This window comes from Muntiacus reevesi, chromosome 9 (genome assembly GCF_963930625.1).
Source record: "Muntiacus reevesi chromosome 9, mMunRee1.1, whole genome shotgun sequence".
NCBI lineage: Eukaryota > Metazoa > Chordata > Mammalia > Artiodactyla > Cervidae > Muntiacus > Muntiacus reevesi.
Window position 1 is genome coordinate 82,659,376 of NC_089257.1, and position 27,788 is coordinate 82,687,163.

The 27,788-nt window shown below is 38.4% G+C and overlaps 1 pseudogene; it reads right to left on the reverse strand.

The window, feature by feature from the left end:
• Positions 1 to 417: 417 nt before the first annotated feature.
• On the reverse strand, positions 418 to 27,788 carry LOC136175974 (adenosylhomocysteinase pseudogene; annotated as a pseudogene).

The following is a 27,788-nucleotide window of genomic DNA, read 5'->3' on the forward strand; positions in this document are numbered from 1 at the left end:
CACAGAATCACCCTTTAGGATTTTAAATACTCAGTTGGAATTCCATCACTCCACTGACTTTGTTTGTAGTGATGCTTCCTAAGCCTCACTTGACTTCGCACTCCAAGATGTCTGGCTCTAGATGAGAAGAAAGGACTGAGTGAACAGTTCCAAAGCCCCTGAGCTCATGGTTCCTTGTGGTAACTCCCAAGTACCTCCATCCTCACCAGGACTTGCAGAGGGACTTCTCAATTCCCCGTGCCACACTTGGAACTGCATGAGGGATGCAGCAGAGGCCAAAGACTGACTGACTAGTCCCAAGGCATCGATGACAGACATTATCAAACCAATCTCAAAGGTGGTTCCATTCGTTCTTAGGGAGGAGAAGTGGGACCCAGGCAAGGACAGCAGCTCAAAGGCAAAGAGCAGGTCTGCTTTTCAATAGCAGTAGTGATTAGGCTTGAAGGGGCCATCACAGCACATGCCCAGGTAATAAGGCCTCCTTCTCAGTCGGCTTGGTTAGCTTCACATTCTGCTTGCCCAGGGGGCTTCAGCCACTGCTTCATCTAGCTTCTTGTGCAGGAAGTGGACTCTGATAGGGTATTTGTCTGGGTGGGTCCACAGCTCACCTGCTTGGTGAAGAAGTAGCTCTCACAAAGCTGGGATGACCCATGGCTCAGCCCAGGTTGGACAGCCAGCCCTTGGCTAGCAAGATGATGCGACACCCATTCTTCAACAAGTAGCAGTCCACCTAGGTCTTAATGTTCACCTTCTCCACAGCATTTTAATTCAGCACACTTGACATCAATCTCCATGTCAAAGTGTCCATGAAGTGTCAAAGCTGCACACACAATGACATCATCTTTCATCTCTTTAGAGGGCAGGCCAACAGTTTTGTTGATACAGCCGATGGTGGTAACAAAGATACTGCACTCCGGGCAGGCCTCATCGCTGATGGTCTCTCATAGCCCTCCATCGCCACCTGGAGTGTGCTGACAGTGTAGATCTCCATGATGATGACGTGGCCCCAAACCCCCTCAGGGCCTGGGCACAGCCCTTGCCCTTGTTGCCATAGCCTGCTTCCACCACCATAATCATCACCTGTGGTCCACTTGATGCCATCTATGAAGGGCTCCTGGCAGCCAGAGAGGTTGTCAAACTTGTTCTTGGTGGTGGAGTCATCGCCGTTGATGGCAGGCACTTTCAGGACTCTGTGTGCGATGACCTTATACAGGTTATGGACCCCGTTGTGGTCTCTTTGGAGATGACTTGGACAAGAACTGTGGGTGCTTGGTGTGAATGACGTTGGTGAGGTCCCACCATCGTCCAGAATCATGCTGAGCCGCCTATCCTTGAAGAACAGTGTCTGCTCCATGCACCGCAGATACTCCTCATCTGTTTCAGCCTTCCAGCTGCTGCATGGTCTGGGTGGGGAAGATAATTGTAGCGGGACCACCGCACCTCAACATGCAGGGTCAGGAGAGTCACAATGAAGACAGCTGTCTCCATGGTCATGTGCCGGCCGTGGGCAAACCGGACACACTTCCCTGGCTCGGAGGCGGAGGCCATCTCTCACATGCACATCGGGCCTGGTGTCTCATCCTCTGTGAGGTCTGGGACCTTGCATCCCCAGATGGCCCAGTTAACTGCAGCAACTTTGTAAGAACGCTTGTCCAGCTTGCTGGAGGTGTTTCCTCACAGAGTGATGGACCCAGGCCTCAGGCTGGAAAGAGGCAGACCGGGTGGCTCTGGGCAGGGAAAGACATTTAATTCAGAATGAAGATGAAAGGGAACAAAGCCTCCTAGCTGCCAGTCAAGTACCATTTCACGAACTTAATCTCTACTTTTCTAAACATTGGCTTCTTTATCGTTCTTCTACATGTCAGCTGCTATCTGCCCTTTTCAAAGCTACAAGCCTTTTCTCATATTTTCTGACTTTTAATTACCCTATTAATATTTTCTATTGTTGCGAACTTTATTTCCATATTTCCAGGCTTTTTCCAGTCTAAACTGTCTTTCATTTGAAGAAACCAGGCATCTTAAATCTATAAGATAAGTATCATGGGTTATTTAGTTCAGCTATTCTAACTCATCAAGTGTGAATGGCTTTATTTCTTATAAATTTGCTAAATAATTTTTTGAAATCCTTAGTTATGCTTCATGTAATTTTATTTCTTATTTTTTTTTAATTTTTTTGCTTCGTGTAATTTTAAAAGGAGTAGTTGTGGATAATCTCCTATACTTGGTTTTCTCATTTGTTGTTATTTTTAATCAATCCTTTCTCAAAAATCATTTAGTCAAATTTATAAATATTTAGTCTTCAAGGAAAAATGTCAGTAAAACACATTATATTGGTGTTTTGGCTACATTTATAGAACTGGAGTGAAAGGATGAAATTCTGATGTTTTTTGGGAGGGGTCAAAATTCAAATCTCTGTATTTTATTTTAATTAAACAATTATTTTATTCTCTCTATTCGTTTAAACATTTAACTATGTATCATATGGCAAATACCTTACTAGTCAGAGTATATAAAGATGCATAACACAGCCTCAGCTCTGAAGAAGAAAAATGCATGAATAGGACTATGTACCATGAATAAACATTTATGTTGGTTGGTTGAGTCACTTACTGTTTATATCTGTTTCCTCATCTACTTATTTATACTTCCCCTTACACTTTAAGAATGTCCTTGTGTGGGTAATAAATTGCAAAGTCACTATTATATTTAACTTAAACAATCCTAATTTCTAAATGATACCTGACTATGCAAGCTTCTAACAATGTAAATGAAGTGGTCAAAATATCTGCCTGTAATATTTGAATTTATCAATTGAATTATGAATTCGTATTTCAGATTTTCTTATTTATTTATTTATGACCACTCTTCCAGCTGGTGGAATCTCAGTTCCCTGACCAGGGGTCGAAACTGCACTTCCTGCAGTGGAAGTGCAGAGTGTTAAACACTGACCACCATGGAAGTTCCTAGATTTTCTTATATGCATTGTACTAATTTAGATTTTTTCCATTTTCACCCTTTATAGTCAAATTTTATTTAAACTATACACTGCATACTTAACATTTAAGCTTTTGTCTTCAGATTTTCTTCAGTCATCTAACAAAATTGTTCAAAGTGTACAGATAAATTACTTGAGATATGTTATTTTGGGGGAATTTATGCATGAAGCAGAACTTTTTTTTTCATTTATTTATTTTTTAATTAAAGGATAATTGCATTACAGAATTTTGTTGTTTTCTGTCAAACCTCAACATGAATCAGCCATAGGTATACATATATCTCCTCCCTCTTGAACCTCGCTCCCATCTCCCTCCCCGTCCCAGCCCTCTAGATTGTTACAGCAATCCTGTTTGAGTTCCTGAGCCATACAGCAAATTCCCATTGGCTATCTATGTTACATATGGTAACATAAGCTTCCATGTTACTCTCTCCATACATCTCACCCTCTCCTCCCCTCTCCCCATGTCCATAACTCTGTTCTCTATGTCTGTTTCTTCATTGTATATTCTTGCCGACTTTGTTGTAGATTAATTAATTATAGGGGTGTGATTTTATTTCTGGGATTTCTATCCTGCTCTGTTGATCTATATTTCAGTTTTTGTGCCAGTGATGTACTATTTTGATTAACTTAGCTTTGTAGTATAGTCTGAAGTCAGGGAGTCTGATTCCTCCAGCTTCATTTTTCTTTCTCAGAATTGCTTTGGTTATTGGTAGCCTTTTGGTTTTCCATATAAATTTTAGAGACTTCTGGTTCTGTGAAAAATGTCACTGATAATGATAAAGATTGCATTGAATCTGTAGATTGCCTTAGGTAGTATAGATATTTTGATAATATTGATTCTTCCAATCTAAAACATGGTATATCCTTCCATCTCCTTGTGTCATATTCAATTTCTTTCATCAGTGTCTTTGAGTTTTCAGAGGAGAGGTTTTTATATCTCCTAGGTAAATCTATTCCTAGGTTTTGAAAATTTTAATTCTTTTTGATGTAATAGTAAATGGGATTGTTTCCTTAATATCTGTTTCTGATCTTCTTCGCTGTTCGTGTATAAGAATGAAAGTGTATACAAAAAGAGATTTATTTGTATTAATTTGAATCCTGCAATGGTACTGAACTGACTGATTAGCTTCAGTAGTTTTCTGGTGGGATCTTTAGGATTTTCTGTGAATAGTATCATACTATCTGCTAACAGTTACAGGTTACTCCTCTTTTCCATTTTCCATTCTTTTATTTCTTTTTTCCCCTCTGATTGCTATGGCTCAGTTCAATTCAGTTCAGTCACTCACTCATATCCACCTCTTTGAGACTCCATAGGCTGCAGCACGCCAGGTTTCCCAGTCCATCATCAACTCCTGGAGCTTGCTCAAACTCATGTCCATAGAGTTGGTGATGCCATTCAATTGTCTCATCTTCTGTTGTCCCCTTCTCATCCAGCCTTCAATCTTTTCCAGCATCAGGGTCTTTTCTAAAGAATTGGCTCTTCACATCAGGTGGTCAAAGTATTCGAGCTTCAGCTTCAGCATCAGTCCTTCCATTGAATATTCAGGACCAATTTCCTTTAGGATTGACTGGTTTGATCTCCTTGTACTCCAAGGGACTCTCAAGAGTCTTCTTTAAAACCACAGTTCAAAAGCATAATTTCTTCAGCACTTAGCTTTCTTTATGGTCCAGCTCTCACATTCATACATGACTACTGGAAAAACCATAGCTTTGACTAGAGGGACCTTTGTTGGCAAAGTGCTGTCTCTGCTTTTTAATATGCTATTTGGGTTAGTCATAACTTTTCTTCCAAGGAGCAAGTGTCCTTTAATTTCATGGCTGCAGTCATCATCTTCTCTTCTATTCTCAACTATTTGTAAGGCCTTCTCAGACAACCATTTTGCCTTTTTGCCATTCTCTTTCTTGGAAATGGCCTGATCACTGCCTCCCTGTACACTTCCATAGTTTTTCAGGCACTCTGTCTATCAGATCTAATCCCTTGAACCTATTTGTCACTTTCACTGTATAATCATAAGGGATGATGAATGGTCTAGTGGTTTTCCCTACTTCCCTCAATTTAAGTCTGAATTCTGCAATAAGGAGTTTGTGATCTGAGCCACAGTCACCTCCCAGTCTTGTTTTTTCTGACTCAATAGAGCTTCTCCATCTTTGACTGCAAAGAATATAATTAATCTAATTTTGGTATTGGCCATCTGGTGAGGTTCATGTGTAGAGTCATCTGTTGTGTTGTTGGAAGAGGGTGATTGCTATGACCAGTGCATTCTCTTCGCAAAACTCTTTTAGCATTTGCCCTGCTTCATTTTCTACTCCAAGGAAAAACTTGCCTATTACTCCCATTATCTCTTGACTTCCTACTTCTGCATTCCAGTCCCCTATGAAGAGGACATCTTTTTTTATTTTTTGGTGTTCTAAAAGCTATCATATATCTTATATGATATATAATATCATAAGATAAGATATGATATCATATATCATATATAATATCATATAATATATCTTATAAGATAAGATATCATATCACATAACCTATATCTTATAGGTTATCAGAGAACTTTTCAACTTCAACTTCTTGGCATTAGTGGTTGGGGCATAGGCTTGGATTACTGTTATATTGAATGGTTTGCATTGGAAATGAACAGAGATCATTCTGTCATTTTTGAGATTGCACCCAAATACTGCATTTTGGACTCTTTTGTTGTCTATGATGGCTACTCCATTTCTTCTAAGGGATTTTGCCCACAGTAGTAGATATAATGGTCATCTGAATTAAATTTGCACCTCCAGTCAGTGTTAGTTCACTGATTCCTAAAATGTTGATGTTCACTAGTCATCTCCTGTTTGACCATTTCCAATTTGCCCTCATTCATGGACCTAACATTCCAGGTTCCTATGCAATATTGGTCTTTACAGCATCAGACTTTACTTCAATTGCCAGTCACATCCACAACTAGACATCTTGCTTTGGCTCTATCTCTTTATTCTTCCTGGAGTTATATATCCACTCTTCTTCAGTAGTATATTGGACACCTACCAACCTGGGAGTTCATCTTTCAGTGTTCTACCTTTTTGCCTTTCCATACTATTCATGGGGTTCTCAAGGCAAGAATTCTGAAGTGGTTTGCCGTTCCTTTCTCCAGTGGACCACATTTTGTCAGAACTCTCCACCATGATCCCTCCATCTTGGGTAGCCCTAAACGCCGTGGCTCATAATTTCTTTGAGTTAGACAAGGCTGTGGGTCATATGATCACTTTGGTTAGTTTTCTGTAATTGTGGTTTTCTTTCTGTCTGCCTTCTGATGAGTAAGGATAAGAGGCTTATGGAAACTTCCTGATATGAGCGAGAGATTGTTACGGCTAGGACCACCAAAACTTTGTTGAATGAAAATTCAACATCAAATAAGGACATCCTTTTCTTATTTCTGATAGTACACGGCAAGTTCTACTTTTCACCACCTAGGATAATGTTAGCTGTGGTTTGCTTTATATGGCCTTTATTATGTTGAGGTAGATTCCCTTTATGCTCACTTTTTGGAGGGATTTTATAATAAATGGGTATTGGACTTGTCAAAAGATTTTTGTGCATCTATTGAGATGATCATATGGTTTTTATTCTTCAATTTGTTAATAAGGTTAACATAAAAATTGAGTTGTGGACATTGAAGCATCCTTGCATCCCTGAGATAAGTCTCACTTGAACATGGTGTATGATCCTTTTAATGTGTTGTTGGATTCAGTTTACTAGTACCTTGCTGAATATTTTTGTATCTATGGTTATCTGTGATATCAGCCTGTAATTTTCTTTTTTCATGATGTCTTTGTCTGGTTTTGGCATCAGGATGATGGTGGCTTCATAGAATAAACTTGTGAGTGTTTCTTTTCTTTTTTCTTTTTTTTTGCTTGAGATTGGCAATTAATTTACTTTTTTATATTTATATATTTTGATTTATTTAATATATATATATATAATTTCCATTTATTTTTATTTGTTGGAGGTTAATTACTTTACAATACTGTAGTGGTTTGAAAAAGAGACACAGATGTACAGAACAGACTTTTAAACTCTGGGAGAAGGTGAGGGTGGGATGTTCAGAGAGAACAGCATTGAAACAAGTATACTATCAAGGGTGAAACTGATCACCAGCCCAGGTTGGATGCATGAGATGGGTGCTCAGGGCTGGCACACTGGGAAGACCCAGAGGGATGGGATGGAGAGGGAGGGGGGAGGGGGGATCAGGATGGGGAACACATGTAAATCCATGGCTGATTCATGTGTTTCTTTCACTGGAATTTTTTTTAGGAGTTTCATAAGGATAGGTGTTAGCTCATCTCTAAACGTTTGATAGAATTCACCTGTGAAGCCATCTGGTTCTAGACTTTTATTTGTTGGAAGGTTTTAAATCATGTTTTCAATTTTGGTGCTTTTGATATGTCTGTTCATATTTTCTGTTTCTTCCTGGCTCAGCCTTAGAAGGTTGTATCTTTCTAAGAATTTGTGCATTTCTTTTAGGTTGTCAATTTTATTGGCAAATAGTTGTTTATAGTGGTCTCTTATGAGCTTTTGTATTTTTGTGGTGTCTATTGTAATTTCTCCATTTTCATTTCTAATTTTACTTGAGTTCCCTCACTTTTGTTTGGTTTTTTTCTTGGTGAGTCTGGCTAAAGGTTTATCAATTTTGTTTGTCTTCTCAAAGAACCAGCTTTTCACTTCATTGGTCTTTGTTATTGCTTTCTCTGTCTCTATTTCATTTATTTCTGCTCTGATCTTTATGATTTCTTTCCTTCTACTAACTTTGGGTTTTGTTTGTTCCTCTTTCTCTAGTTGCTTTAGATACAAAGTTACACTGTTTATTTGGAATTTTCTTGTTTCCTGAGGTAAGATTGCATTGCTATAAACTTCCATCTTAGAACTGCTTTTGCTTTTCCAAAGGTTTTGGACTGTTACTTATTCATTGTTATTTTTCTCTAGGTACTTTTTTGATTTCCTTTTTGATTTCTTCAGTGATCCATTGGTTACTTAGTAGCATCCATTTAGTTTGTGTGTGTTTTTTAATAGTTTTATTCTAGGCAATGAGTTAAAATAAACTAAATATGATTCTGAATTATATTTATAACTCTGACCTTATAAGAATATAATTATATTTAGCATTTATTTGCAGGCAAAGGAAACATTTATTTATAGAACAAGTTTTATAATCACTGTTTTAAGGTACAGAAATGGTCATTGCTTACTTGATGTTTCACCCCTTCGGGAATTCAGTTGTTATGAGAAAATGAAATGAATACATATAAATCTTAAGCCATATGTCCTTACTGGCAATGAAGCAATTTTTCAATAATCTTTCAAAGCTGACTAACCACAAAAATGTAAATGTTAAATTGTGGAAGAAAATTCAAATGACTGCATGTAGATAGGTGACAGATTAGAAGCATTAGTGGGGAAACATCTAGGTTTCAGTAAAGGAAGAATGTCCTTGTTCCAAAAAGGAGAGAGACAGTTAATGTTACCTGGACTAGTGGCAGTGAAGTTAAAGGTTGATGCAGATGTGATGGGGAGGGAGTGGGCAGCTTTTTCCCTCCAAAGCAGTTGACAAAGTTAGCACCTCCATGTCTAGCAGACTACACATTCAAATATTATATATGCTACTGTTACTGCTGATAACAGCTATCTCTGGTGGGTCAATCAACAGGCAGACACTATACATATTCTGGGAAAAAAAACCTTATAGATTTTGAATATTCACTGAATAGTGAAATGTGGGTGAAAAGAGAAAAAGGAAGGGGAGTGGAAGGGAGAGAGGACTTATTATTTATTGAATACCTGCTCTTTCAGGGTTTGTCAGACTTAGTTACATGTGAAGGTCCACCGAATCTTCTTAGCAGAAGCTGATATTATCACTTCATATGGATAAGAAAGTTGAAGTTCTGAAATGTTAAAATATGTACATTTATTCAATATACATTGCAAGAATGTACCATTATTATGCTCATTTCTGAGGATATAAAGATGGAAACAATCAGGTGTGATTCTTTCTTTTAAGAAAATTGCTATCTAAATGTATGAAAACTGTAAATATGTGATTCATCAAATGTTACACAATTCATGTATAGATGCTGGTTTTTCTAGCTTTATCACTTGTGCTCTTGGTACCATTATATCAGGAGGAAGCAAGTTTCTGCTTCTCCCCCTTACATTCTTTTACAACATTCAGATTGAGTATATGGCTGTGTCCAACAGTACATTTCTCTGTATTTTCTGAGCTGAGTTTTGTAGGTTTTGCTTGGGTATCCATCAAAGTGCTAAATACAATAGGAGAATTTGCTTAGAAATCTATGATAACAAATAATTACATGAGTCTAGAATTGTATCTGAAATATACTTGATATAATGACTTACAAATTACTTTTGTCTCTCTGAATTTTCCCTTTCATTTCCCCCATATTTAAGTTTGCTACTGGTCTGCATTCATTGATTTAAGAAAACTATGTGTCAGGGAAAATATAGAAAAAACTGTAAGCTTTTGTGGCTTTTCTTTCTCTAATGAACAAAGAGAGGTCAATGTTTAGTCAAAATATTTTGGAAGAAGAATGTTGTTTCCCAGCATAACCCTGTTTGTTGATTAGAATGAGACCCTCTTGGGCTAGAAGAGGTTGGGGAGATACTGGAGCATGCTGTGGGTTCATACTCTACCTGGCTTTGTAGAAGCATCGCTGAGAGACTATCCCCCAAAAGAAATTTTTTTGCAACATCCCCCCAAATTTCTATTCCTTAAATACAACAGTGAAGTGGCAGAGACTGAAGAGCCTTATGGATTAGGACAATGACACCTATGCCGATAGGTATAAGTTCTGGCAGGTAGAGTGCTGCCTGCTTCAGAAGGAGCCTTCTTCATCTGGAACCAAAGGGCTCTGCTTGTTCCCAAAGTCGGATGTTGCTCTGTTTTAGTTGCGTCAGATTTTACCATGAAACAATCGCATTGGTGCCAAGGTGGCCCTAGTGGTAGAGAACTTGCCTGCCAATGCGGGAGATGTAACAGACATGGGTTCGATCCCTGGGTTGGGGAGATCCCTTGGAGGAGGGCATGGCAAACCACTCTAGTATGCTTGCCTGGAGAATTCAATGGACAGACGAGCCTGGCGGGCTATGGTCCATAGGGTCGCAAAGAGTCAGACACAACTGAAGTGACTTAGCATACATGCATATGTGCACTCATTCTATTCTTTAGTCTTTCTCTTTCTCCTCCAGACTGTGCTTTTCATATCAAGCCTTCACTCTCCCCATCTAAACACACACACACACACACACACACACACACACACACACATTATCTGACAGAGAGCAGGGCAGTGGTAGAGATATCCATAGGAAAGTACCCTATTACATATATAGGCTTGCTTTAAATAGTAAATAAGGGAAAGGTACATTTTCCCAGAAGTTTGTGTTTTCTTTCCATATTGATTTTTAATAGTGGATATCACAGGTAAAAGTTTCAAGATTTCATTATTGGTTTGAAAATTCTTCATTATGTTGAATTCTTCATTACGTTGAAATTTTAGGGGAGCAAACACTCTGGGTCTTGATATATGACCCATAACTCTGGGCCATGGGTTGATTCTTTCTTTCTATTTTGTACTGAAGACTTTTTTTCTTTGTTTTTACAGTAAGCAGCTTTAAACTTTATGATATAAAAATGTCTTAAGTAAGAAGAAACTGAATCTTCTCAACCAACTAGCTCTTGAAACTCTCTTTCTGTAATATGGGAAAGATCAAGGATTTCTGCTCTTCTGCTATAATACCCCTCTGGAGTTCTGAACCATGCATGCTCCTGGTAAATATGTTCACTGATTGATTTCATGAGACTTTTTCTCAAGAGAACTGCTCCCATCCTGAGTTGTTCTGTATTAGTAGTTGGCATTTTCCAGAGATTTAAAGCCTATCCCTATTTTAAATCAGTTTTTCCAATATTTCTTTTTGCTTGTTCTTCTCATGTTGCCTAATTCCAACTCACTATACAAAAATTTTTGAAAGCTACTAATCTCTCCTCTGTATATGCTCTATTGCTTAATATGGACTGGCACATCACATAAGGATGTTTGGTAAAAAATATTGTAACAAATATTGTAATATGGTATGTACTAAAAATTATAAGTGTGCAAAATATTTCTTTTTGTCTTTTGCAAATGACTTCACATAAGAATAGCAGTGATGGCTCGCATAGCCAATTATCTAATTTCATAAAGATTTTATCCCTTTCACAGAAGCAGTTTGTTAAATGACTAATGAAATTTGGCTTAAAAATCTATGCCTTAAAAAAAATCTATGCCTTATCAGAATGTTCTAGTAAATAACTTCACAAATCAGGAAATATTTATTGTCTGACCATATGTCTCAGTTTGTGATTTGGAAGAAATTGCCACCATAAGCCACCTCAGGGTTGAGTCCCACTAGGCTTGCCTCCCACTTTTTCTTCATATGATTTCCAAAATCCAGTCATTGACAGGACCCTGAAGCACCATTTTTCTCTTTTACTTTCCTTGTTATTCCCTCTTCTTGGAACACTCTCCTCTCCTTTCCTCTTCTGCCTGTTGAAGAAATTTCAAGACAGCTCTTTCCATTACTCTCTCACAAAATTTCTTTATTGTCCTCTCCATCAAAACAACAACCAAATTTTTCTAATTTTCATATATACCCAACCAAGTTTTTCTATAAATTAATCCCTGAGTAAAAAAAAAATATCATTTTGTATGTAAGTCCTTAGAAAATCTTTCATTGTTGAATAGCATTCACATTTTATTTTAAATGACAAAGTATTTTTTGGCAAGAACACACAAGTCTGAAATATCTCAAGTGATGCTAATTTGGAGTCTTTATATGTCAGGTGATTGAGAGAAAAAAGAAGAGAAAGAAATAACTCAGAATTACTAATAATTCCTGAGGAGTGAAACTTTGCAAGTACAAATATTAAAAGTTTCAAAATTTTCAATTTTCTTTTTCTGTTTTTTCTTTTGCCATATGACTCAACTTGTAGGATCTTAGTTCCCTAAACAGGGATCCAATTTGAGTCCTAGGCAGTGAAAGTATGGAGTCCTAACCACTTGACAAACCTATAGCCAATGTCATACTCAATGGTGAAAACCTGGAAGCATTGCCTCTATGATTAGGAACCAAGACAAGGATGTCTATGATCACCACTTCTTTTCAACATAGTTTGGGAAGTCCTAGACACAGCAATCAGAGAAGAAAGACAAGAGAAATTTATCAAAATTGGAAAAGGAAGTAAAATTGTCATTGTTTACAGATGATAAGATACTTAACAAAGAAAATCCTAAAGATATCACTAGAAAACTATTAGAACTCATCAATGAATCTGGTAAAGTTTCAGAATACAAGGTCAATATACAGAAATATGTTGCAACTCTATACACTAATAACAAACTATCAGAAAGAGAAATTAATGAAAATCCCATTTATCATTATATCAAAATGATATATGAATGAGCCAACCTCAGTTGACAAGAGACCTCTACACTGAAAACTATGAGACACTAATGAATGAAATTAAAGATGACACAAATGGAAGGATATATCATGCTGTTGGATGAGAAGAATCCCATACTTCCATAAAAAGGAAAATAAAAACATTAAATTTATCCTTTAAAAAATTACTTTTTAATACCACTAGAATAGTTGGTTATGAAATTTGCTCAGTCATGTCTGACTCTTTGCAACCCCATGAACTTAGTCCATGGATTTCTCCAGGTCAGAATACTGGAGTGGGTAGCCTTTCTCTTCTCCAGGGCATTTCCCCAACCCAGGAATCAAACCGGGGTCTCCTGCATCGCAGGCGGATTCTTAACCAACTGAGAAGAGTTGATTGCATATATATGTCTAAGTAGTGATATACACATATCTAAGTAGTGAATGGGGGTGGTGATTGTCACTGTGTTATATTGAAGGTTAAAATTTCTGCCTCATGCATATATTTCCCCCAAATAATATATCTCAAATAATTTATCTGTACACTTTGAAAACTTGTAACATTTTCATATACAAATTTTGTGTTGTGAAATTTTACCTAAGTCATTGATGAGTTCCAGCGACTTTCTGATTACATCTTCATAACTTTCTATAAGTGAAAGTGAAAGTTGCTAGTCGTGTTGGACTCTTTGGGACTCCATGGAATTCACAGTCCATAGAATTCTCCAGGCCAGAATACTGGAGTGGGTAGCCATTCCCTTTTCCAGGGGAACTTCCAAACCCAGGGATCAAACCCAGCTCTTCCCACATTGCAGGCAGATTCTTTATCAGCTGAGCCATCAGGGAAGCCCAAGAATAATGGAGTGGGTACCTATCCCTTCTGCAGCAGATCTTCCTCACCCAGGAATTGAACTGGGGTCTCTTGCATTGCAGGGAGATTTTTTTTTACCTGTTGAGCTACCAGGGAAGCCCAATATGATGTCATCTGCAAACAGTGACAGTTTTACTTCTTCCTTTCCAAGTTGGATGTATTTTATGTGTTTTTCTTGTCCAATTGCTGTAGCTAAGACTTCCAATACTATCTGGAATGAAAGTGGCAGGAGTGGGAATCTTTGTTTTGCTCCTGACTTTAGAGGAAATATGACTTCCCTGGTGGTTCAGACAGTAAAGAATCTGCTTACACTGTGGGAGACCCAGGTTCAATTCTTGGGTTGGGAAGATCTCCTGGAGAAGGAAATGGCAACCCACTCCAGTATTCTTGCCTGGAAAATCCCATGGATGGAAGAACCTGGTAGGCTACAGTCCATGGGGTTGCAAAGAGTTGGACATGACTAAGTGACTTCACTTTCACTTTCTTTCACTTAGAGGAAATGCTTTCAACACTTTACCACTGAGTATCATGTTGGCTGGTATAGGTCTGGTCATGTATGTTCCATAAAATGTTGATATAATTTCCCTCTATACTTACTTTATTGAGATTTTTTACCATAGATGGATGTTGAATTTTGTTAAAAACATTTTATGCATCTATTGCAATGATCATGACTTTTTATTCTTCAGTGTGTTAATGTAATGTGTCACATTTATTGATTTGCAGATATTGGAGCATTCTTGAATTCCTGAAATAAGTCCCACTTGATGATGATGTTTGATCCTTTTAATATGCTATTAACCTGGATTGCTAATATTTTTTGAAAGTTTTTCATCCATGTTCATCAGTGATTTTGTTGTTGTTCAGTTGCTAAGTCATATCTGATTCCTTGCAGTCCCATGGACTGCAGCATGCCAGGCTTCCCTGTCCTTCACTATCTCCTGGACTTTGCTCAAATTCATGTCCATTGACTCAATGATACTATTTAACCATTTCGTTCTCTGTCACCCACTTCTTTTGCTTTCAATCTTCCCCACTATCGGGATCTTTTCCAGTGAGTCGGCTGTTCACATGAGGTGTCGACAAAAAGTACTGGAGCTTCAACTACAGTCCCTCCAATGAATATTCAGTGTTGATTTCATCAGTGATACTAGGCTATAATTTTATTTTTTGTGATATCTTTTCCTGGTTTTGGTGTTAGGGTGAAGCTAGCCTCATAGAATGAATTTGGAAAAATTCTTTCCTCTCAATTTTTGGAATAGCTTGAGAAGGATAGGTGGGAGATTGTACATTTTTAGGAGTTTGTTCATTTATTCTAGGTTGTCCATTTTATTATCACATAATTTATAGTAATCTCTTATGAAATGTTACATTTCTATCTTGTCTATATAACATTTTCTCTTTAATTTCTGACATCATTAATTTATAATATTCTGATATTATTATTTCTGACATAAATTCTGTTGGAGTCCTTGTCTCTTTTGTTTTTCAAGATGAGTCTGACTAAAGTTTTATCAGTTTTACTATGTTTTAATAACTCTGAGTTTAATAACTCTGAGTTTCGCTGATACTTTCTATTACTGATTTACTCCACTTCATTTATGTCTGCTCTAATCTTTATTATTTATTTCCTGACACTAATTTTGAGTTTTATTTATTATTTTATATTAAGTATAAATTTACTTTATTTGAAATTATTTTTATTTCATAAAGTAGGTATGTTTTGCTATAAACTCCTCCCTTAGGACTGCTTTTGCTGTGCTCTGTATGTTTTGGTTCATTGTGTTTCCATTTTCTTTTGTCTCCTGGTAGCTTCTCATTTCCTCTTTGATTTATTCAGTGATCAATTGATATGTTCCAGTTCAGTTCAGTCACTCAGTCATGCCCGACTCTTTGTGACCCCTTGGACTTCAACACGCCAGGTTTCCCTGCCCATCAATTCTCCCAGGGCTTGCTCAAATTCATGTCCTTTGAGTTGGTGATGCCATCCAACCATCTCATCCTCTGTTGTCCCCTTCTCTTCCTGCCTTCAGTCTTTCCCAGAATCAGCATCTTTTCCAATGAGTCAATTCTTCAATCAGGTGGCCAAAGTATTGGAGCTTCAGCTTCAGTGTGAATATCTGATGCCTATTGACTAATAATGATTGAATATTCATTATTCCAATGAATATGAATATTCAGGACTTATTTCTTTTAGAATTAACTGGTTGGATCTCCTTGTGGCCCAAGGGACTCTAAAGAGACTTCTGCAACACCACAGATTAAAAGCATCAATTCTTTGGCACTCAGCTTTCTTTATAGTCCAACTCTCATATCCATGCATGACTACTGGAAAGACCATAGCTTTTACTAGATGGATTTTTGCTGGTGAGGTAGTGTCACTACTTTTTAATACGCTGTCTAGGTTGGTCATAACTTTTCTTCCAAGGAGCAAGAGTCTTTTAATTTCATGGCTGCAATCACCATCTGCAGTGATTTTGGAGCCCAGAAAAATAAAGTCTGACACTGCTTCCACTGTTTCCCAATCTATTTATCATGAAGTGATGGGACCAGATGCCATGATCTTAGTTTTCTGAATGTTGAATTTTAAACCAACTTTTTCATTCTCCTCTTTCACTTTCATCAAGAGGCTCTTTAGTTCTTCATTTTCTGCCATAAGGGTGGTGTCATCTGCATATCTGAGGTTATGGATATTTCTCCCAGCAACCTTGATTCCAGTTTGTGCTTCCTCCAGCCCAGCGTTTCTCATGATATACTCTGCATATAAGTTAAATAAGCAGGGTGACAATATACAGCCTTGAGGTACTCCTTTACCTATTTGGAACTAATCTGTTACTCCATGTCCAGTTCTAACTGTTCCTTCCTGACCTGCATACAGGTTTCTCAAGTGGCAGGTCAGGTTGTCTGATATTCCCATCTCTTTAAGAATTTCCCACAGTTTACTGTGATTCACACAGTCAAAGGCTTTGGCATAGCCAGTAAAGCAGAAGTAGATTTTTTCTGGAACTCTCTTGCTTTTTCCATGATCCAGTAGATGTTGTCTATTTGGTCTCTGGTTCCTCTGCCTTTTCTAAATCCAGATTGACAGCTGGAAGTTCACGTTCATGTACTGTTGAAGCCTGGCTTGGAGAATTTTGAGCATTACTTTGCTAGCATGTGAGATGAGTGCAATTCTGTGGTAGTTTGAACATCTTTGGCATTGCTTAACTTTGGGATTGGAATGAAAACTGACTTTTTCTAGTCCTGTGGCCACTGCAGTTTTCCAAATTTGCTGGCATACTGAGTGCAGCACTTTCACAGTATTATCTTTTAGGATAGATCAAATGGAATTCCATCACCTCTACTAGTTTTTCTCATAGTGATGCTCCCTACAGCTAACTTGACCTTGGACTCAAGGATGTTTGGCCCCAGTTAAGTGATGACACCATCGTGGTTATCTGGGTCATTAACAATTTTTTTTGTATAGTTCTTTTGTGTATTCTTGCCACCTCTTCTTAATATCTTCTGCTTCTATTAGGTCCCTACTTTTTCTGTCCTTTATTGTGCCCAATTTGCATGAAATATTCCCTTGGTATAACTAATTTTCTTGAAGAGGTCTCTAGTCTTTCCCATTCTATTCTTTTCCTCTATTTCTTTGCACTGATCACTGAGGAAGGCTTTTTATCTTTCTATGCTGTTCTTTGGAACTCTGCATTCAGATGGGTATATCTTCCCTTTTCTCCTTTGCCTCTCTGACAACCATTTTGCCTTCTTACATTTCTTTTTCTTGGTGTTGCTCTTAATCACTGCCTCCTGTACCATGTCATGAACTTCCTTCCATAGTTCTTCAGGCACTCTGTCTATCAGATCTAATCCCTTGAATCTATTTGTCACTTCCACTGTATAATTGTAAAGGATTTGATTTAGGTTATACCTGAATTTTCTAGTGTTTTTCGCTACTTTTGTCAATTTATGTCTGAATTTGGCAATAAGGAGTTCATGATCTGAGCCACAGTCGGCTCCCGGTCTTGTTTTTGCTGACTGTACAGAGCTTCTTCATTTTTGGCTGCAGAGAATATAATCAATCTGGTTTCAGTGTCAACCATCTGGTGATGTCCATGTGTAAAGTCTTCTCTTGTGTTTCTGGAAGAGGGTATTTGCTATGACCAGTTTGTTCTCTTAGCAGAACTCTATTAGACTTTGTCCTGCTTCATTCTGTACTCCAAGGCCAAATTTTCCTGTTAATCCAGGTGTTTCTTAAATTCCTACTTTTGCATTCCAGTCCCATATAATGAAAAGGATATCTTTTTGGGGTGTTAGTTCCAGAAGGTCTTGTAGGTCTTCATAGAACTGTTCAACTTCAGCTTCTTCAGCATTACTGGTTGGGGCATAAACTTGGATTACTGTGATATTAAATGGTTGAATGTAGAGTTCCAAAGAATAGCCAGGAGAGATAAGAAAGTCTTCCTCAGCAGTCAATGCAAAGAAATAGAGGAAAACAATAGAATGGGAAACACTAGACATCTCTTCAAGAAAATTAAAGATACCAAGGGAATATTTCATGCAAAGATGGGCACAATAAAGGACAGAAATGGTAGGGACCTAACAGAAGCAGAAGATATTAAGAAGAGGTGGCAAGAATACACAGAAGAACTGTACAAAAAAGATCTTCATGACCCAGATAATCACAATGGTGTGATCACTCACCTAGAGCCAGACATTCTGGAATGTGAAGTCAAGTGGGCCTTAAGAAGCATCAGTATGAACAAAGCTAGTGAGCATGATGGAATTTCAGTTGAGTTATTTCAAATTCTAAAACATGATGCTGTGAAAGTGCTGCACTCAATATGCCAGCAAATTTGGAAAACTCAACAGTGGCTACAGGGATGGAAAAAGCCAGTTTCCATTCCAGTCCCTAAGAAAGGCAATGCCAAAGAGTGCTCAAACTACCACACAATTGCACTCATCTCACATGCTAGTAAAGTAATGCTCAAAATTATCCAAGCAAGGCTTCAAGAATATGTGAACTGTGAAGTTCCAGATGTTCAATCTGGTTTTAGAAAAGGCAGAGGAACTGGAGATCAAATGCCAACATCACTGGATCATTGAAAAAGCAAGAGGGTTCCAGAAAAACATCTATTTCTGCTTTACTGACTATGCCAAAGCCTTTGACTTTGGATCACAATAAACTGTGGAAAATTCTTCAAGAGATGGGAATACCAGACCACCTGACCTGCCACTTCAGAAACCTGTATGCAGGTTAGGAAGCAGCAGTTATAACTGGACATGGAAAAACAGACTGGTTCCAAAAAGGAGTATATCAAGGTTGTATATTATCACCCTACTTATTTAATGTAAATGGAGAGTACATCATGAGAAATGCTGGGCTGGAGGAAGCACAAACTGGAATCAAGATTGCTGTGAGAAATATGAATGACCTCAGATATGGAGATGACACCACCCTTTTGGCAGAAAGTGAAGAAGAACTAAAGAGCCTCTTGATGAAAGTGAAAGAGGAAAGTGGAAAAGTTGGCTTAAAACTCAACATTCAGAAAACTAAGATCATAGGATCTGGTCCCATCACTTCATGGCAAATAGATGGAGCAACAGTGGAAACAGTGGCAGACTTTATTTTTGAGGGGCTCCAAAATCACTGCAGATGGTAACTGTAGCCATTTAATTAAAAGATGCTTACTCCTTGGAAGGAAAGTTATCACCAACCTAGACAATCTATTAAAAAGCAGAGCCATTACTTTGCCAGCAAAGGTCCATCTAGTCAAGGCTATGGTCTTTCAGGAGTCATTTATGGATGAGAGAGTTGGAGTATAAAGAAAACTGAGTGTTAAAGAATTAATGCTTTTGAACTGTGGTGTTGAAGAAGACTCTTGAGTCCCTTGGACTGCAAGAAGATCCAACCAGTCCATCCTAAAGGCAATCAGTCCTGAATGTTCATTGGAAGCACTGATCTTGAAGCTGAAACTCCAATACTTTAGCCACCTGATGTGAAGAGCTGACTCATTTGAAAAAACCTTGATGCTGGGAAAGATTGAAGGCAGGAGGAGAAGGGGACACACAGAATGAGATGGTTGGATGGCATCACCAACTCAATGGACATGAGTTTGAATAAGCTCTGGGAGTTCATGATGGACAGGGAGGCCTGGCGTGCTGCTGTCCATGGGGTCGCAAAGAGTCAGACATGACTGAACGACTGAACTGAACTGAACTGATTTAATACTTGAAGGCATTTTTCCATATATTTTGTTCAGTTTTGAGTTATTTCATACAGAGGGGTAAATTCAGTCCCAAATACTTTATCTTATCCAGAAAAAATTGTCTCTTATCTTTCTATTGCTTACTTTTGCCAACTTAGAATCAAGTGTGTGTGTGTGTGTGTGTGTGTACATATATATATGTACCTTTTTTGTCTTTTGCTAATTTGTGTACTCACAACATAACTTTCTATCTGTAAACTTGATATATGTTGGAGCAAGAACAACTAGGCCTGCTCTGATGCAGCAACCCCATTAAATTAGCAAATGTTAAGCCCCAGCTGTACCTGGGAAAAGAGATACAAATAACAAGTTTATTTAATACACACTAGCTTGAAAATTCCTTTCATATGATACAATTGAGATAGCTGTGAAAAAAGGGAATATGAAAAGGAAATATAAGAAGGACTTGCAGGGGTCCAAGGGGAAGTGAGCAGTACTCTAGATCACTACTTACAATTAATATTTATGCAGCCTACTTTCACACTATTTTTCTCTTAATTTCCTGTTCCTCCAAAGGATTACTTTAAGATATCATTAGTTTGGAAGCATCCCATATTTTAAATGCTGTATTTATTATTTTTTAAATGTTAATTTTCCATGGCTGCAAACTGAGGCTATATTTAAAGATAAAGCTTAGGAGCAAAATCACATTACCAAAATAATAGCTGTACACGTGAAGGCTTGTGGTCTATGTTTTATTTTTCTCAATTAATATAGCAGTGTTCCCAGAAAACAAAATGAAACAAACCACAAAAATTGTTGACTTTTTGAAGTTAATTCCTCCATGAAAACTATGATGGGTCAGGACACCCTTGTGTATTTTTAAACCTGCCCATCTTGATGCATGTCTAATATTTTCTCCTGCTTTAACTCTGTAAACATTCTATCCTCAGTTAGTGCTTGTTTTGATGCAATCAAATCCATGGCACACCTGTCTCTGAGGATGAGAAGAGAGTGAGTCATTTGGGAGGACAGTCACATTAACTCTTGGATGACATAAAGGATAATTTATAAACTTGAGCTTTTGAGGACATAACACAATGCCCTGATGGTTGAAAAGAACTCATGGATCTCCTGAAAGAAGTCATCTCCTCATTCTCACTAAAGGGGTTGCGGGACCATCAAATGCCAAATTAAACTCTAGAGTTAGTGCTCTAGACTTTGGTAAAATAGTTGTAAGTAGTTGCAATGAATCATTGTGAGAACTATTATTCAGAATGTTTATTGTCAGACTGCTACTTTGTGGCTGCAAATCAGCCTGGCTGAACATGTTTGAACCTTGCTGTTCCACTTCATGTTTGGAAATACACTTTAATCTTTAGTTTAGATCTCATCTGTTTTAAGGACACAAATTCTGAGGAATAACCAAACCAATATTACTCTTTTGAATTGTGGCCTTCCATTTTCAGTGAAAACAGCACTCTTCATTTTGTCACTGAGTTCTTTCCCTAGCTATGCACTGAAAAGGGAGAAAAGCAAAAAAAAAAAAAAAAAAGAATGACAAAAATCAGCCTGCTGATGGACCAGGGCAAAGAAAACACTGTGGCAGAATGGTATTTCATAATGATAAGGAAAAAGCAATTTGCTCATCTAGGTGAGTGCTTTATCCTCTGGGGGAGTGTAACCTGAACAAGGTAAATTACTTTTTCCTGGTACCACTTGGTATCCAAGAGGAGGTAATATACCCCATAATGTCAAGACACCCTGCTGCCATGAAAGTGGTTATATCCTTAGCTGGCTACAAGGAGAGTGCTTGGCTCACAGGCAAGCTTATTGGTCCCTTCATATATCACCCAATCCAAGACAGATCTTTCAGAGCATAAGAGCAAGTATACAAATGAATAGATGCTTTTTTAAGGGGTAGCTAAAAGTATGTTTTTCTGACCCCTCCAGCAATTGCAATTCAACTGCACTCTTTCCTTCGAAACAAAGTTGTTTACTGTGTCTGTTTTTTTCATTCTAAAATGGTGAAGGGGACAAGTAAGCATTTCTCACTGGTCCATAGGAGTGCAATTCAGTCTCACACATGCTTCACAGCAGGATGCTGTGGAGATGACTTCCTCTACTTGCAGTTCTGATACCCCACATGTGGAAAAGGGAGGGTTGTTCAGTTGAAGACCCTGAGATAAGCTTGCCTTTTTAGAAAGAGTTATGCAACTCATTATAAAGTGACTGATAACAAGAGAACATCTTATAAGCAGAACATTATCTGAACTCTTCCTTTATGACTAAGGATATAAATTATTACTGGGCTGGGGTTTATTACTTTTGCCACATTGTGTGAGACAGAGGTTTAAGGAGAATAACACTGAGTATTAATATTCATATTAAGATAACTTTAAAAAACTAATCACTCATTGTATAAGTCACTCAAACTGAGTGTCTAAGCTCAGCTTTGGCACATCTGTCTTTCATAAACTGACAAGACTAAACTGCCATTTTGTTTTAAGGTAGATACAAAACTCTAGGATTGCACCCAAGGATGGAATGTTGGGAGTATTGTTTCTTTATTCATTTGTTCATTTTCTAAATGTTTATTGGGAGTCTACCATGGACTATTTACTGTGATAAGTGATGAGATTAGAACATAAGCAATACAAGCACAATCTTAATGCTAACACCCGAGGGTTTCTAGTTCAGGTAGGTATATGGGCATTAGGGAGGAAACCATGCAAATGCTTAAGATTGTGATAAATCCAACAAAAAAAAAGGTAGAGAGTGCTTTAAAATTTTTGTTTGGGGAATTTAATTTAGTCTGGAAGTTGGGCATCATAAAAACTTCCCTTTTTAAACTGAGTAATAACGAGGATAATGTCAGAGCTAGAAATTCCTGATAGAGAGATTTAATTGGGCATAGAGTCAAAGGGGGAACAACCCTGAAGTAGCTAGAAATTAAAGGAGAGAATGTGATAGAGAAAATAAAATACAGGACGTATAACTGAAGATAAGGGTTTTTTTTTTTTTAATTTTTTCATTTAATAAACATTTGTATAGCATTTATTCTATGCCAGCCAGGAACATCTATAAGTGCTTTGAAAATGAAAGTGAAAGTCACTGAGTTGTGTCTGACTCTTTGTGACCCCATGAACTGTACAGTCCATGGAATTCTCCAGGCCAGAATACTGAAGTGGGTAGCCTTTCCCTTCTCCAGGGGATCTTCCCAACCCAGAGATTGAACCCAGATCTCCTGCACTGTGGGTGGATTCTTTACCAGCTGAGCTTCCCCAGAATCACTTTCCCCAGTGATTCTTCCCCACTTAGGGAAGCCCTGAGTGCTTTACAAAGATGTACTCATTTAACTCTTATAATAATAATTTTATGACAAATGTACAATTATTATCCCCATCTTATAGATGTGGAAACTCAGCAAAGTTTTACAATGAAATTAGGAAACAAATCATTGAGGAACTGAAAAACCAACCAAAATATTACAATTTTTGCCCTAATAGTATAAAAATTTATACAATAGCTTTAAGCGGAGGAATGTCTTCATCAAACTTTTAATTTTAACTATATACCTCTGAAAAATGTCTGAAGAGAAACAGGGGTGGAAAGTCTAGAAAGAATGGATGAGAAAATAGGTCACAGGGCTATTGCAGGACCTCTGGAGAGAGATGAAAGTGCTAAGGTCCTGGCAATGCCAAGAGATGGATGGATTCAAGAAATATTCCAGAAATAGAAGGGATAGGAGTTGGAGACAGATTGTGATAGTGGGAGGGAAACATCTGGGATGACTTTTCAGGTTTCTGTCATAAATAGATACAGGACCATTTATTAGGTTACGGAACATAGGCAAAAAAACATGTTTGGTTAGTGCAGGTACAGAGAACCCTAAATTTTGTTTCAGTTATAATGAGTTTGGATTTTCTAGCATATATTTATATGTAAATGTAGAGAAAATATTTGGTCTTAGGAAAATGGAGATATGCTAAAAAGTATATTAATTTGGAAGTTCAGTCAGTTCAGTTCAGTTTCTCAGTCATGTCCGACTCTTTGCGACCCCATGAATCACAGCATGCCAGGCCTCCCTGTCCATCACCAACTCCTGGAGTTTACTCAAACTCACGTCCATTGAGTTGGTGATGCCATCCAGTCATCTCATCCTCTGTCATCCCCTTCTCCTGCCCCCAATCCCTCCCAGGATCAGGGTCTTTTCCAATGAGTCAACTCTTCGCATGAGGTGGCCAAAGTATTGGAGTTTCAGCTTCAGCATCAGTCCTTCCAATGAACACCTAGGACTGATCTCCTTTAGGATGGACTGGTTGGATCTCCTTGCAGTCCAAGGGACTCTCAAGAGTCTTCTCCAACACCATCGTTCAAAAGCATCAATTTTTCGGCGCTCAGCTTTCTTCACAGTCCAACTCTCACATCCATACATGAACACTGGAAAAACCATAGCCTTAATCAGACAGACATCTATTGGCAAAGTAATGTCTCTGCTTTTTAATATGCTGTCTAGGTTGGTCACAACTTTCCTTCCAAGGAGTAAGCATCTTTTAATTTCATGGCTGCAGTCACCATCTGCAGTGATTTTAGAGCCCAAAAAAATGAAGTCTGACACTGTTTCCACTGTCTCCCCATCTATTTCCCATGAAGGGATGGGACCAGATGCCATGATCTTAGTTTTCTGAATGCTGAGCTTTAAGCCAACTTTTTCACTCTCCTCTTTCACTTTCATCAAGAGGCTCTTTAGTTCCGCTTCACTTTGCCATAAGGGTGGTGTCATCTGCATATCTGAGGTTATGGATATTTCTCCTGGTAATCTTGATTCCAACTTGTGCTTCTTCCAGCCCAGCGTTACTCATGATGTACTCTGCATAGAAGTCAAATAAGCAGGGTGACAATATACAGCCTTGACGTACTCCTTTTCCTATTTGGAACCAGTCTGTTGTTCCATGTCCAGTTCTAACTGTTGCTTCCTGACCTGCACACAGGTTTCCCAAGAGGCAGGTCAGGTGGTCTGGTAATCCCATCTCTTTCAGAATTTTCCAATTTGGAAGTTATGTGACATTTATTTATAAATTTTGCATTTTGCTTGCTACTTCTCTAGACTCTACTGTAGATACAAAGAAGTATAAGACAATATTTAAGACGTACCAATGTAATGATATAGTCCATAAAAGTAGTAGGAATTTTTAGACCACAGAAACTTTATGCAGATAATAACATTGAGAATATTTCTGTTACTTCTATATCACCTCTGTACTGGTTAAGAAGAAAATATATAGGAGGAAATGAGACTGGAAAGAGGCAAGGTGATGACCAAAAGATTCTTAGTCATCATTTCTCTTTTTTTAATAGCAAAAATTGTTGGCAACTTATATTCTGACTTCTAAATATTATAAAAAAATTGTAAACCTTCATTTAATTCTTATCTTAAACCTCTGGGGAACACAATCCTTAATATAACTCACCAAACTCCCACTAAAAGCTTTCTCCTAAAACCAAAATCTGGAGAAAAGTAATGTATTATTCACCAGGTACATTTGCAATATATGTAATTGTGAGGCATGCTTTCACTGGGCCAGATTCCATACTGAAGAGCAGTTTAGGTCCTTTTTTCCAGCATACGAAGGGATGAAATGGAGCATCAAATAGATGGATCCATAGAAAAAGTAATTCCACCTAAATCTGCTTTGTGATAAGCTGCTCTCTTGCAATTTATGGCATCTAATAGCACTGACTGAGGAAAGAGCAAAAACTTTGGAAACTACCATTCTTTAAATCCTACAATCGACTTGCTTTTTATAAACTCTCTTCAGTTTTTCCCTCCCATTTTCCTATATTTTTCATTAATTTTGGCTCTTCCTGTATCTTCCTTCCTTTTTATTTTCTCCTCCTAGTCCATTGATGGCTGACATTTTATTGGCACTGAACCTGAAGAAATCTGTGTGTTAAAGAAGGTATGTGTACATGTACATGTGTATTTATGACTGTATCATGACTTTATTTATTAAAAAATATAGACAAACTATCTTTCCTTTTATTTAATGAGCTCTATTCTTCTAACCAGGTGCTGCTACTGGTAAAGAACCCACCTGCCAATGCAGAAGACATAAGAGACACAAGTTCGATTCCTGGGTTGGGAAGATCCTGGGTTGGGAAGATCCCCTGGAGGAGGGATGGCAACCCACTCCAGTATTCTTGCCTGAAGAATTCCCATGGACAGAGGTGCCTGAAAATTTATAGTTTATAGGCTCGCAAAGAGTCAGATATGACTGAAGAGACTTAGCATGCATGCATTCTTCTAATCAACATGGAATCTGAGGGCAGATTCTCAGGGTCTTAAATATGTGCTTTGTGAATTGGACAGAGGACTATGTAAGAAGTCAATTATACTTTTGACTCCATCAGATAAATTTTGGCAAACTCCTGGTTTCCTCAGAAGTTTGACAGAGAAGATCAGGAAAGTTCCTTCTAATTCTAACATTCTATGATTCTTTTGCTAAGTAAAGTACTGGTTTATGACATAGGTAAAATAAGAAAATCAGATTCCATTGGTGGAAGGATGAGCCTTAGAAGAGAGGAGGCCTAGCCATTCTTCTGAAAGTTAGGACAGATTTGAAAGTGAGAGTTCCAGGTAGAAAAAGAAGGACCTCTAACACTCTGTTATCCAACCGCATCAGTTCAGTTCAGTTGCTCAGTTGTGTCCGACTCTTTGCGACCCCATGAATTACAGCACGCCAGGCCTCCCTGTCCATCACCAACTCCCGAAGTTTACTCAAACTCACGTCCATCGAGTTGGTGATGCCATCCAGCCATCTCATCCTCTGTCGTCCCCTTCTCCTCCTGCCCCCAATCCTTCCCAGCATCAGGGTCTTTTCCAATGTGTCAATACTTCGCATGAGGTGGCCAAAGTACTGGAGTTTCAGCTTTAGCATCAGTCCCTCTAATGAATACCAGGACTGATCTCCTTTAGGATGGACTGGTTGGATCTCCTTGCAGTCCAAGGGACTCTCAAGAGTCTTCTCCAACACCATAGTCCAAAAGCATCAATTTTTCGGTGCTCAGCTTTCTTCACAGTCCAACTCTCACACCCATACATGACCATTGGAAAAACCATAGCCTTGACCAGACGGACCTTTGTTGGCAAAGTAATGTCTCTGCTTTTTAATATGCTATCCAGTCACATCACTACATGGCAAATAGATGGGAAAAAAGTGGAGACGTGGCAGATTTTATTTTCTTGGCTCCAAAATCACTGCAGATGGTGACTACAGTCAGGGAATTAAAGCATGTTTGCTCCTTTGAAGAAATCCTATGACAAACCTAGACAGTGTATTAAAAATCAAAGACATAACTTTGCTGACAAACATCCTTCTAGTCAAAGCTATGGTTTTTCACATAGTTATGTATGGCTGTGAGAGTTGGATCATAAAGAAGGCTGAGCACTAAAGAATTAATGCTTTCAAACTGTGATGCTGGAGAAGACTCTTGAGAATCCTTGGACAGCAAGGAGATCAAACCAATCAATCTTAATGGAAATCAACCCTGAATACTCTTTGGAAGAACTGATGCTGAAGCCCCAATACCTTGGCCACGTGTTGCAAAAAAGCCTTCTCATTGGAAAAGACCCTGGTGCTGGGGAAGATTGAGGGAAAGAGGAGAAGGGAACGACAGAGAATGAGATGCTTGGATGGCATCACTGACTCAACAGACATAAGTTTGAACAAACTGTGAGAGATGGTGAAGGACAGGGAAGCCTAGTGTGCTGCAGTTCATCAGGTTGGGAAGAGTTGGACACTGCTTAGCAACTGAACAGCAAGAACACACTCTGTAAAGTAGGAACTAACTCTTTGAAGTTTCACCAGTATTTTCTAAGTTACTTCTTTCCTCTTACTAAACTGTGAGCTCCTTCAGAGTTGGGGCTATGCTATCTTCACTTTTGATTCCCAGATTCTCTTAGTGGCTGGTACATAATACATTCTCAATAAGCATTTGTGAAGAGGGACTGGGAGAGGCCCAGAGGACCTGGGAGGCCAGCCAAGCCTGCACCTTTAACCCGCACCCTACCACACCCCCCCATCTCTGCCCCCTCAGACCCGGTCCAAGAGGCCCCGAGGGGCAGGCTAGAGCCTCTTCAGTCAGAGCTGCTCCTGCACGTGGCGTGAGCATGAGGGCAGCCCGTTCGCTCCAGTCAGCACCCGTCCGCCCCGCCATGACCGTGGTCTCCACGGGGCGCTGAGGCCCCAT